An 8275-nucleotide genomic window follows, 5' to 3' on the forward strand; every position below is an offset into this window, starting at 1 on the left:
GAGTATTTAGAGAGACTGGTTCCATTCTGAATGGAAAGCTGAGTTGTGTGACCATTGGCAAAAACCGACCACGAAGGGACTCTACCCTCAATCTTCTGATCCGAAGTCAGACGCCTTATCCATTTGGCCACGCAGTCATATGTCCTGCTGTGCTTATTTTTATAATGTAGGTGGTATGCAAGGATGGAAAATATGATATTGATAGTTATTTAGGTTTACATCCCATTGTGTGTTTTCGGCTCCTTTCAATTAAAGCACTCTTTTGGAATCTATATAATGAGAATGTCACCAGTACGATAAGCTTTTGTTTTCTTTTTTGCATTTAAACCTCTTTCTTCATGAGATTAAAGCTCAGTTGTATGCCTTACATAGCTCTGGATATTTCCAGAAGTGGAGAGAAACTGTTTTGACAGTAGTACAAACTGCTCCTTTCTGGATATGCCAAATTACACACGCTCAAAGGTTGTATACGTTTCATGAATCCTGACTTGCCCTATTCAAGTAGCTGAAAGCCTGTCACCACCTCTAGAAACAAAAGTTACACCAATCCAATTCAAATCATTTTTTCCAAAGGAATATCTTCTGCCGGGTCAAAGTTGCATCTGACAAAGATAGGTGTTTAAAAATCTACTTTGTAGTTTCAGAACACCAACATGACTCTGAAGAGTACAAAAGTAAAATGGTACCATTTCAAAGTTCCTAATACCACATAAGCTTCTGAGCAGGAGCATGTAATAAATATATCAATTTTTCTGGAAAAGTAAGAGTGGAAATTGGTTTTCACCTCAGATGGGACTCGAACCCACAATCCCTGGCTTAGGAGGCCAGTGCCTTATCCATTAGGCCACTGAGGCACAGAAACACTTGCAGTCTAGAGGCATTATTTAAATGTATTCAATCATCAAACACTGGTGTCTGCACACAGGACATTTCTCAGTTCTCTCCATAAGTAAACTTCCCATTTTCATCCTTTTCCATCCCCGACTTTAACACTCTGTTCTTTGCTATAATGGAGGCTCGGCATTTCGAGCAAGTGGAGAGAAATTGGAGGAGAACCACTTTCGACTCAACACTTCTTCTTTCCTGGATGCTTTTCTCAATAAACTGGGCTTTGACAGTGGTATCAAGCCGTCCTTGTCTTCAACAGGACACAGAAACAGGCACCAAGTCTCCTAACCAAGTTCAACCACACACTGCAACTTAATAGACCAATGCTTTACAAATTAGCCAACTGTGTCATCAGCAAAGGGAGCCAATGTGCCAATCTTTTATAATTCTTCTGTAGTTATTTTCTTTCTCGTAGGCAAAATTAGCACTTTAACTGCACAAATCATACAGATTTTACACTTGAGGCACTCCATGAACACATACTTACACACCTTGCATTTCATCTACACACCCTTAAGCTAAAAACCCATTCTGTCAAGTCAAAATTCTGCAACCCTATTACATATTCAGTGCGTGTACATAGAAGCACTTCTTAATGCCACTAACATGGACAAGATTTTAGGCTGAAGATGCAATCAAAATGACTGTGCAGTATGTACTCCACTTCATGAATAATTAGGAATGAGAACATGATGGCTATAAGAGTATTGGAAGAGCCTGCTTCCATTCTGAATGGAAAGCTGAGTTGTGTGACCATTGGCAAAACTCGACCACGAAGGGACTCGAACCCTTAATCTTCTGATCCGAAGTAAGACGCCTTATCCATTAGGCCACGCGGTCATATGTCCTGCTGTGTTTATTTTTATAATGTAGGTGGTATGTAAGGATGGAAAATATGATATTCATAGGTATTTAGGTTTACATCCCATTGTGTTTTTTCAGCTCCTTTCAATTAAAGCACTCTTTTGGAATCTATATAATGAGAATGTCACCAGTTCAATAAGCTTTTGTGTGAGAAGTTGGCCTGGTATATAATGCTCACTAATTCTTAGTGATCACTTTGTACCATGCCAAGCAACCCTTATGATGATGGTTGTAATTCAACCTTGTAGACCAGTTATCCTAGTGGTAACGTGGACAAAGCAGTCTTAGGCTAAACTCTGAAAGGCATGTGAAGCCAGCTGTTATACCATACACAACCCCCTTGAATACCAAATGAAAGGGACACCACACAGATATATATTGAAAATATATATTGATTTATTAACTATAAAATCCCCTGGACTCTTTATGAGCACAGAAGCACAAGCGTTAAATCACAAGACAGTTTAAAATACACAAAAGTTGCACAATATGGATGAGCCCTAGGGGCCACCTAAACCATATACTAAGAAAGTGGTATAAGAGATACCAATAGGAAAGTGAAGAGGCCTAGGGCCTTGGGAATCGCTGGAGCTATTCGAGACTGGAAATAACTAAGTCGGGAAAGGCCCACGGGACTCGGATGCAGTGTTCAAAGTGCACGCACTTTTCAATACAAAGTCTATGGTGCGTAAAAAGCACAAAGTTAGAAAGTTAGGAACCTTCCGAGTGACCTACGGAGCTGAAACTTAAGACACAGGCCCTTGGGATGTGTACCAGTGCAGGAGCACCGGCGGAGCTAAGTTACCTCACCCACAGGAAGCGGGTGCACAGGGTCGAAGTAGTGTCGGGTTTAGTCACGCTGGTCGATGGTGCTTGGAGCTGAAGATGCTGCAGGCGGCTCGATGAGAAGAGTTCCGGTGGATCCAAGGGTGGATCTGAAGATGTGAAGACCTGAAAGCAGAGGGGACAATGTTCAAAGTCACTAGCCAGTGACTACCGTGGAACCAGATTGGAACCAGGCGATGTCGGGTGCAAACAGGCGTTGTCGGGTAGCTTCTTTCTGCAGCCACGTGGATACCCGGGGTCGAGGACGTCCAGGAGTCGGTCACGAGCTGTCCCACGCAGGCTTCTCGCTGTTGGCGGTGTCGGCACCTCGATCGGAGCAAACAGGCCTTGGCAAAGGCAAGCCAGGCAGAAGGTGAAAGATGCTTAACACTCGGACCAGCAAGGTCAGAGCGGGTGCTCCTTTTTATAGGAGCTTGGGTAGGTCTGGAGCAACCAGACCTGCTGTGTAAATCTTCGGGTTCGTCGCCAAGATGGCCCCTGACCACGTGGCTAGTGGCCGGGATGGCGCGTCGAGTGGCACAATGCAAAAGGGCCCCACGCAGATCGTGGAGATGCTGGAGGGCTGATCTTCGGTGCAAGGGCTGCTCGTTAGTGGGGGTTCTCAATCCCCAAAGCATAACGTCGAGGATGCCTCAGAAGCTGCGCAGTCAGCTTTTCGAGTGTCTTCCAAGAGGTCCGGTCCCACGTCACTCGGTGCCTCCACGGGTCCCTTCCTTGCAGGGACTGTGGATCGGGCTCTGAGAGGTCTGGGAGTCTGGTTCTTGTCGGGCTCTGGGCTCGGTCTCCGGCGGGAGGCGGCGGCAAAGCAGACGTCGGGTCGCTGGTTGGTACCTGTGTTCACAGGGTGGCCACTCCTAGGCCACAAGGGAGATTCTTCTTCAGTCTTCTGTGCAGCAGAATGTCGAAGTCCAGTCGTCTTCTTAGTTTTAAGTTGATTCAGGATGATCTGCTGTGCAATGGCACTGCTCCCGCTCTTATTCCCAATCTGAGGGGAGGATCACCTACTAGGTCCCTCCTCTGGGAGGAACCAGGAAGGGGGGCGGTTACACCCCCTTTCCTTTGTCCAGCTCCTCGCTAGGACTGGGGCTGGAAGGCCCCAGAACCGGTTTGGACTGGCCTATGCACGGGGACACCTTGTGTGCCCCGGGCATGTCTGATTCTATTCAGCCCTGTCCTACCCAGTACACAAAATCCTGTCTGGGGTGGTGCTCGCACCTCCCAAGGCAGGAAACCCTTTGTCCAGGCCACCATCTGCTGAGTTTCGGTCAGCAGCAGGAGGCCAGACTTGTGTCTGTGGTGGTAGCGTCCATTTTGTGATGCTGAGGCTCTGTTTAACTTTAACCGGGGTTGAGGTTACACACATGTCGTATCCCTCTAGAAGGGTGGAATGCTATCCCCGTCGCCAGAATTGGCGAGGGGATAGTATTCCAATTCGTATGACACCTTACTCGACATGTTTTGATAAAGCCAAACCAAAGATAGCATTTAACCGCGAGGATTATAATGCACTTAAGAGTATATGGTATGGCAATATCCCGGAACAGCTTAGGGAGTGGTTCCCGACAGCTGCAGACAGGCTCAGCTCATGCCAGAGCACCATCTCACATATTTCCAAGCACTCTGCCTCCAGGATTGATGAGGCCTTCCATAGGAGTGGCTGATAGGAACATATGTGTCCAGTTTAGGGTTAGGCACAGACATACTGTACCTAAGTAAGAGGTGGTTACACCGACTTACCCCAGCTGAGTGATCAGCCAGTTGTGTCAAATATGGAGGCCAGGCCAGGGGTGGCACAATACATGCTGCAGCCCCTGGTAGGCCTTGGATGCACCTATGCCCTGGGCACCTAGGGTGCACTTATACAGGGGCTCATAAGGTGAACCCGTTCCAATTCGTAATGCACCTAGAGTGCATTGGCAGTAATTTAGAGAGAGAACAGCAGGCTGTGGGTCTGATTAGCAGGCCCACAGCCACATTAAGTCAGAAACCAGTGAAGCAAAAAGCAAAAATTTGGGGTGACCATAGGATAGCAGACCCTACTCTCCTACATAACCCCCCCCCCAAACGCAGGGACATTAGACTAACCTTGACCAGTTGTGTCTTCATGTTCTAAGTGGAAGTACCTGGAGAGACCATCTGCGTTGCCATGGTCAGTCCCTGGGCGGTGCTCCACTGTAAAGTCCATCCCCTGTAGGGAAATGGACCACCTGAGTAGTTTGGGGTTTTCACCCTTCATCTGATTAAGCCATAGGAGGGGCTTATGGTCGGTCTGAATCTTGAAGTGAGTACCAAATAAGTATGGCCTCAACTTCTTCAGGGCCCACACCACAGCAAAGGCCTCCCTCTCTATAGCTGACCAACGTTTCTCTCTGGGGGTCAGCCTTCTGCTAATGAAAGCAATGGGCTGGTCCTGGCCATCTACATTAAGCTGTGAAAGCACTGCTCCCACTCCCAACTCAGAAGCATCTGTTTGGACAATGAACTCTCTTGAGTAGTCAGGACTCTTCAGGATAGGTGCAGAGCACATGGCCTTCTTCAGGTCATCAAATGCCTTTTGACAGATTTCTGTCCACTGAACCTTTTTGGGCATCTTCTTGGATGTCAGATCATTAAGAGGAGTCACAATGGACCCATAGTTCTTAACAAACTTCCTGTAGTACCCAGTCAGGCCCAAGAAAGCTCTGACCTGAGTCTGGGTAGTTGGAGGGGACCAGTCCTTGATGGTCTGGATCTTACTCTCCAGTGGTTGAACTTGGCCTCCACCTACAAGGTGGCCCAGGTATACAACCTTGCTCTGCCCTATCTGGCACTTTGTTGCCTTGATAGTGAGGCCTGCCTTCTGCAGAGCCTCAAGCACTTCCTTCAGGTGGACCAGGTGATCCTCCCAGGTGGAGCTAAAGACAGCAATATCGTCCAGATAAGCTGCACAAAAGTCATCCAACCCAGTGAGGACTTGATTCACCAACCTTTGGAAGGTGGCAGGTGCATTTTTCAAACCAAAGGGCATCACCACAAACTGATAATGCCCACTAGGGGTAGGAAATGCTGTCTTGGCTTTAGACTCCTCAGCTAACCTGATTTGCCAGTAGCCAGCTGTCAAGTCAAATGTGCTCAAATATTTGGCAGAAGCCAACTTGTCAATGAGCTCATCTGCCCTTGGAATAGGGTGTGCATCTGTCCTGGTGACAGCATTGAGTCCTCTGTAATCCACACAGAACCTCATCTCTCTCTTGCCATCTTTGGTGTGAGGTTTGGGGACCAGAACCACTGGGCTAGCCCAGGGGCTCTCTGAAGGCTCAATGACACCTAATTCCAGCATCTTTTGCACCTCAGTCTTTATACAGTCCCTGACGTGGTCAGGTTGCCTGTAAATCTTGCTCTTTACAGGAAGACTGTCACCAGTGTCCACCACATGTGTACACCAGTTAGTCTGACTGGGTGTCAAGGAGAACATATGCCTGTATGCCTGTAGAACTTGTCTGCAGTCATGTTGCTGATGTTCAGTGAGGCTGCCACCTAAGGCCACACCATCAACTGAGCCATCCTCAGGGTTCTGAGTGAGCAGGTCTGGGAGAGGGTCACTCTCTTCCTCCTGTCCCTCATCTGTAGCCATGAGCAAGCCCATGTCTGCCCTGCTGACATATGCCTTCAATCTGTTCACATGGAGCACCCTGTGGGGGCTCCTGGGAGTTCCTAGGTCCACCAAGTAGGTAACCTCTCCCTTCTTTTCCAGAATTGTATGGGGTCCAGACCATTTGTCTTGGAGTGCTGCTGGGGCCACTGGCTCCAACACCCATACCTTCTGTCCAGGCTGAAATTCAACAAGGACAGCCTTTTGGTCATGCCAAGCTTTTTGTAATTCTTGGCTAGCCTCAAGGTTTTTAGATGCCTTTTCCATGTACTCTGCCATCCTGGAGCGGAGACCAAGTACATAGTCCACTATGTCCTGTTTAGGCTTTTTGAGAGGTAACTCCCATCCTTCCTTCACTAGACACAGGGGTCCTCTTACAGGGTGCCCAAACAACAATTCAAAGGGGCTGAAGCCAACCCCCTTTTGAGGGACCTCTCTGTAAGCGAACAAAAGGCAGGGCAGAAGGATGTCCCATCTTCGCCTGAGCTTTTCAGGTAATCCTTTAATCATGCCCTTTAGGGTCTTGTTAAATCTCTCAACAAACCCATTGCATTGTGGGTGATAAGGAGTGGTGAACTTGTAGTTGACACCACATTCCTTCCACATAGCTGTCAAATATCCAGACATGAAGTAGGTATCTCTATCTGATATTACCTCCTTAGGAAACCCCACTCTGGAGAAAACTCCAAGTAAGGCCCTGGCCACAACAGGAGCTGTTGTGGTCCTAAGTGGAATTGCCTCTGGGTACCTGGTGGCTTGATCCACTACCACCAGTATGAATCTGTGCCCAGATGCTGTAGGGGGATCCATTGGACCAACAATATCAATCCCCACTCTTTCAAAGGGGACCCCCACCACAGGTAGTGGTATCAGGGGGGCCTTTGTTGTTCCACCTGCTTTACCACTGGCTTGGCAGGTTTCACAGGAGCGACAAAACTCCTTGGTGTCTTCAGACATGTGAGGCCAGTGAAAGTGAGGGACAAGCCTGTCCCAAGTCTTGTTCTGGCCTACGTGTCCTGCTAAAGGAATATCATGGGCCAAGGTGAGTAGGAAGCCCCTAAATTGCAGAGGTATAACCAACCTCCTGGTAGCACCAGGCTTGGGGTCTCTAGCCTCTGAATAAAGGAGTCCATCGTCCCAATATACTTTATGGGCGCCTTGAGCATTCCCAGCAGCCTCAGCAGCAGCCTGCTGTCTGAGGGGTTCAAGAGAAGGACAGGTTAACTGAGCCTGCCCCAAGTCTGCCCTAGAAGGTCCCCCTGTCCCCAGAAACTCAACCTGATCAGGTTCAAGTTCTTCAGGGACAGTTCCTTCAGGGGTCTCAAGATCAGTTTCCTGTGAAGCCTGATCCTCACTTGTAGGCAGTTGGGAAGGCGCAGCCTTAACCCTCCTGTTCTTCTTCTTGGAAGGTACTTGGTCCATTGTTCCAGGATCCAAGACCTGAGGTTCAGAGAGGCACTTTTTGGCCTGTGACCTGGTCACAGCAAGGACATGTGATGATATCCCTAACATCTCTGCATGAGTCCTGTACTCAACTTCTGACCATAGAGAGTTCTCCAGGTCATTGCCCAACAAACATTCTACTGGGAGATCAGCACTAACCACAACTTTCTTTAGGCCAGTTACCCCTCCCCAGGAAAAGTTAACAAGTGCCACACTATGTGTAGTAGTGACATTGCTGGCATTGGTCACCAGGTAATCATCGCCTGGCTTGTATTGTCCAGGGTCCACAAAGTTAGGTGTCACAATAGTGACACTGGCACATGTGTCCCTGTAAGCTTGAGCCACTTTGTTGTTGATCAAAGGTGTCTGTCTGTATTTGCCCAGGTTACTGGGACTTATGTCAGGGGTCAAATCTATGTCCCCTTCACAAACCAGAACAGCCTGTGTAAGGGTTCTGACTAGGTCAGAATCTCCTTCAGTTCCCAAAGTGATACCCACTAAACCCTTGGCTTGAGGACCAGCACTGCTAACTGTACTAGTGGGTGCAGGTGCCTTAGGGGCTGCAGTGCTGGGGGCTCCACCCTTTTTACACTCACTTGTCCA

General features: G+C 48.2%; 2 non-coding genes across 2 annotated transcripts; both read right to left on the reverse strand.

Annotated features, from left to right (window-relative positions):
• Positions 1-781: 781 nt before the first annotated feature.
• On the reverse strand, positions 782-854 carry TRNAR-CCU (transfer RNA arginine (anticodon CCU)). Its single transcript has one exon. It is a non-coding gene; the product is annotated as a tRNA-Arg (tRNA).
• Positions 855-1655: 801 nt separating this feature from the next.
• Positions 1656-1728, reverse strand: TRNAR-UCG (transfer RNA arginine (anticodon UCG)). The gene has a single exon. It is a non-coding gene; the product is annotated as a tRNA-Arg (tRNA).
• Between the last annotated feature and the right edge of the window lie 6547 nt (positions 1729-8275).

Source organism: Lissotriton vulgaris, chromosome 5 (assembly GCF_964263255.1).
Source record: "Lissotriton vulgaris chromosome 5, aLisVul1.2, whole genome shotgun sequence".
Classification (NCBI taxonomy): domain Eukaryota; kingdom Metazoa; phylum Chordata; class Amphibia; order Caudata; family Salamandridae; genus Lissotriton; species Lissotriton vulgaris.